Here is a 4,865-nt window from a genome sequence, read left to right as displayed (position 1 = left end):
AGAAGTTTGCGGATTACCCACTTCTAAACTGATATTGTTCTTAGTATCTTCTTTGTTATCAAGTCTTTCTTTTCTTTTGTCTTGAGCAATATCAAACAAATTTTTCTTCTTAGTGTCATTATGGCAGAACTTGTTGAAATGAAGAGTGCAATGGCACAAATGCAAGAGCAAATGAGAGAGTTAATGCTTGCGATGCATCAACTCAATTCACCAACACATGAAAGAACAAAAATAGCAGAAAGTGGAGATATAGAGATGATCGGAGCTGCTTCAACATCTACAACAAATCACGTTCCTTCTCCAATTGTACAACACCCTATAAGCACTAGAGAACCAAGAATTGCCTTACCTGAGAAATTTGATGGTACAAGATCAAAGTTTGGAGGGTTCATCAATCAAGTACAATTGGCAATTGAACTTCAACCGCAAAGCTATCCAACTCCAGGATCACAAGTCAGGTTTATTGGCACTCTACTTTCTGGTTCTGCATTATCATGGTTATCGTCTTTTCTTGAACAACGAAATTGTCAAGGACAAGAACTCGATGAAAGCTAAAGAGTAAGTGAGACTTTTCTCAAAAAGAAATAGGACAAAATAGAAATATGTATATTAAGAAAGAAACTGGAATGGCTATTGCCAAAATACAAGAAAACTAGAGACCCTTGAAACTTAGACTAGAAGCAAGAAAGGAGTTGACAAGAGTGAAGAGGGCTTCACTCTTGCCTCTATATATACTATCTAACTAGAAGCCACGTGGCGATGTTCTATAAGACCTCCAATATATGTTGACTTTCTAGGCCACATGCCTTTGCTTGCAAGGCAAGTTTTCTATGGATGGACCACGTAGTTAGCTTGTTCTTTAAGCTTCCAACATGTGTGGCACATGGCTAACTTGTTGACCAAGTTTCTAACCTAAAAGTCAACTATAGACTCCTATAAAGTCAAAGCAGCGTCTATGAAGCTTCTAAGAAGCTTCTCTAGAAGATATTACACAATTAACCTACTTTTATCTACTTTTACATACTTTTATCTATTCATATAGGTAATTATATGTATGTCCGTGACATTACCCCCCCTTCTAGGGACGAGTTCCACGAGGAGCGGTGATTATATATTGAGAAAATCTAATATGCGGCGAATTGTATTTGCTACATACTCTGATCTTTGTTCTCTTCGAAGATAGTTGATGGGTCCTCTTAGCCATCGATAGTGTCCCATTCCAGGGCGAGAAGACCACCCTGTTATTTGATCACTGTTGAGGCCTTCATAACTTCCTTCAAATAATACATTTGAAACACCATCAGGAGTCGTTCCTATCTCCAATAATATCACCAAACATCGAGAATCTCTTCCAAGGTCGTGATACCAAACGCGTTGTATCTCACCATCTATTCGAGGAAGAACATGTCGTTCTTGAGGATCTTCATCTCGGTTGCGTCGTCTTGAAGGTTGTGACAATCGTAATGTCTCATCCGGTAAGTCAGCAAACGAAGGTTCTTGAGTTGAATCCGCTGGTTGTTGGCTCTCCATCTAATTAGCGTCACAAATGCAAAGAAGTTACAAACAAGGATAGGAATTTGAATGTTATCTTGCCTCAATCTTGTCTCTTTTATAAGAGAGGTTTTCATCTTGGTTTTGATGGATGTCGTTGATGAAAAACTTTGACTTTAGCTGATGCATTTGCTAGATTCCTGGATGGCTCCCATGTGCGCTCACTAATATCATATCCGCGCCAATGAACAAGATATTCTAGCTTATTTCGGCACCGCCTTGAGTCTAATATCTCTTCCACCTCAAATTCTTCATTATTATCTACTTCTATAGGAGGCGGTGGCATTTGTCTTCTTCCTTGTATATCCACTGTCTTATATGGTTCAAGAAGAGACACGTGGAATACAGGATGGATCTTCATTGACTCCGGTAGATGTAACCGATATGCAACTGGGTTGATCTGTTCAGAAACAGAAAAGGGGCCAAGCCTACGATAGTCCAATTTGTCACAAGGTCGAGTGGTCTTGATATTGCGACGAAGTAGCCATACCTTATCACCCACGTTGAGTTGTGGTTGCTCTTTACGATATACATCTGCATTTATCTTTTGTCGTTCTTGAGCTTTCTTCAACTGCGCCTTCATTATTGCATGTAACTCTGACAACCGATTTGCCATATCTTCTGCTGCAGGATTATCAACTTTTGAAAAATCAAAAGTATCAAGTCGTGGATGATAGCCATAATTGGCAAAGAAAGGTGTTTGTTGCGTGGAGGAATGTACCGTATTATTATAAGCAAACTCTGCCAATGGCAGAAGGTTTGTCCAATCATCTTGTTGGTAGTTGATGGTACACCTTAAATACTGTTCCAAGACTTGGTTTACGCGCTCTGTTTGTCCATCAGTTTGAGGATGGAAAGCTGAAGATAGCTTTATGTCCACTTTTAAAATCTTGAAAAGAGTCCTCCAGAATCTCGACACAAATTGAGTTCCCCTATCCGATATGATATCTTTAGGTAATCCATGATAGCGATAGATATTATCAATGAAAAGCTTAGCTGTTTCTTCACCTGTGATAGATTTTGTACATGGCATAAAATGTGCCATCTTGGTGAAACGATCTACTATCACAAATATAGAATCATAAGATCTTGAGTTTGGAAGATCTGTGATGAAATCCATAGAAACAGAAGACCATGGTTGTTCTGGTATAGGTAATGGCTGAAGAAGTCCGTAAGGTCGATGTCGAGGAATTTTTGATCTTGAACAAATATCACATGATTGTACAAAGTCTTTGACTGACTTCCACATTTGTGGCCACCAAAAATCTCTTGATATGAGTTCCAGAGTCTTATTATATCCAAAGTGCCCTGCTGCTGGAAAGTCATGACGTGCTTGAAGAACACGCAAACGTGCTTTTCCTTCTGGAACATATAGGCGTCCTTCAAAATATAATAGATTATTCTTGAACTCGAACTTAGAAGAATCATGAGACTTGGAAGAATTATTCTCGATATCATGAACAAGAGGGTCTGAGGACATACTGGACTGGATTTGCTTGAGAAAAGTTGAATCAACAGTCAATGTTGATTTCACTGCTCGGAGATGAAATTGCTCCGGTTTCAAGAGGACCGTTCTTTGTTGCTCAAAAGCTGCATCTCCTTCTTTTGGTGCAAAATAAGAACGTCTAGACAGGGCATCGGACAAACCTTGTTGTTTTCCTGGCCGATAAGTGATAATGAAGTCGAATCTTGACAAAGACATACTCCAACGAGCTTGACGACGATTCAACACGCGTGCTGACATGAAATACTCGAGGTTCTTGTGATCTGTATACACAGTGACTGGACTAGAAGCGCCTTCTAGATAATGACGCCATTCTTGAAAGGAATCCACGATCGCAAGAAGTTCTTTATCGTGGATCTCATAATTGATCTCGGCTGCTGAGAATTTTCTTGAATGAAAAGCTATCGGATGAAGTTTGTCATCTGTTCCCATTTGTGATAAAACTGCACCCAAGGCAAAATCCGATGCGTCTGTTTCCATAAAAAATACCTTGGAAAAGTCAACACGATATAAGACTGGTGCAGAGACAAACGATGTCTTCAAGGCTTCAAATGCTGCTTCCGCTTCTTGATTCCATTGAAATTTATCTTTACTAGTCAAGCGTGTAAGTGGAGCTGCAACTCGTGAGAAGTCTTTGATGAAGATCCGATAGTAATTGGCAAATCCCAAGAAACATTGGACATCTCTTACAGTCTTTGGAATCTTCCAATCCATGATTGTTTGGACTTTCTTAGAATCCATCATGAGACCATCATTTGAAATGATGTATCCTAAAAAGTCAACTTGAGTAGTGTGAAATACACACTTTTCCATCTTGGCGTACAATCCTGCATCTCTAAGTTTTTGTAATACTTGACGAACATGTATTTCATGTTCTTCAACGTTCTTGGAATAGATCAGGATATCGTCTAGATAGCAGACGACAAAATTGTCTAAGAATTCACGAAATACATCATTCATGAGATGTTGAAAAGCAGCTGGTGCATTCGTGAGTCCAAAAGGCATGACATTGTATTCAAAGTGTCCGTACCTGGTTCGAAACGCAGTCTTCCATTCATCTCCTTCTTTGATCCGTACTAGATTATATGCTCCTCTTAGATCTATTTTTGTATAGATCTTAGCTTGATTTAACTGGTCAAGGAGTCCTGATATCAAAGGTAATGGATACCTGTTCTTGATTGTGATCTTGTTGAGTCCTCGATAGTCAACACACATTCGTAAAGATCCATCTTTTTTCTTTACGAATAAAATTGGAGCTCCTGCTGGAGATTTTGAATGACGTATGAAATTCTTCGCTAAATTCTCGTCAATATATGTCTTGAGTTCAGCCAACTCATCTTGCGATAAACTGTAAATTGGTCCAAATGGTGGCTGAGTTCCTTCCTTGAGATCGATTGAACAATCGTATGGGCGATGCTCAGGAAGAATATCTGCATTCTTTTTCTCAAAAACGTCTTGATAATCCTGATATTGACTTGGAATGCCACTTGAAGTCTTTACGCTTTCAGAAATAGGTGCAGCATAAATAGCAAAAGTTGATCCTTCTTTTGCTGCGTGTATAAATGCTTTTGCACCTATAAGTGCGGGTTTTTCTATACTAGACTCATGGTTTTTTACTTGATTAATAGAACTGTTACTAATGCTCCGAGGAAAATCAAGTTTACGAGAAATCCAATCTATTCGAGGATTATACTTTTCTAACCATGATAAGCCTAAAATTACTGGATTAGAGGGAGATCTAATTATATTAAAAATTACGCAACTACTATGACCATTTATTACTACATCTACAGGAAGTGTTTCGTGAGTT

General features: G+C 38.8%; 1 long non-coding RNA gene across 1 annotated transcript; it reads right to left on the bottom strand.

Moving 5' to 3' along the window:
- Positions 1-584: 584 nt before the first annotated feature.
- LOC149989251 (uncharacterized) lies at positions 585-3,544 on the bottom strand. The gene is made up of 2 exons (XR_016502905.1): positions 2,273-3,544; positions 585-2,175 (listed from the first exon to the last, which is right to left on the bottom strand). It is a non-coding gene; the product is annotated as an uncharacterized LOC149989251 (long non-coding RNA).
- Between the last annotated feature and the right edge of the window lie 1,321 nt (positions 3,545-4,865).

This window comes from Physcomitrium patens, chromosome 5 (genome assembly GCF_059467195.1).
Source record: "Physcomitrium patens ecotype Gransden chromosome 5, ASM5946719v1, whole genome shotgun sequence".
NCBI lineage: Eukaryota > Viridiplantae > Streptophyta > Bryopsida > Funariales > Funariaceae > Physcomitrium > Physcomitrium patens.
The sequence above is the reverse complement of the archived record's forward strand: the minus strand, read 5'-3'. Positions and strand labels throughout refer to the sequence as shown.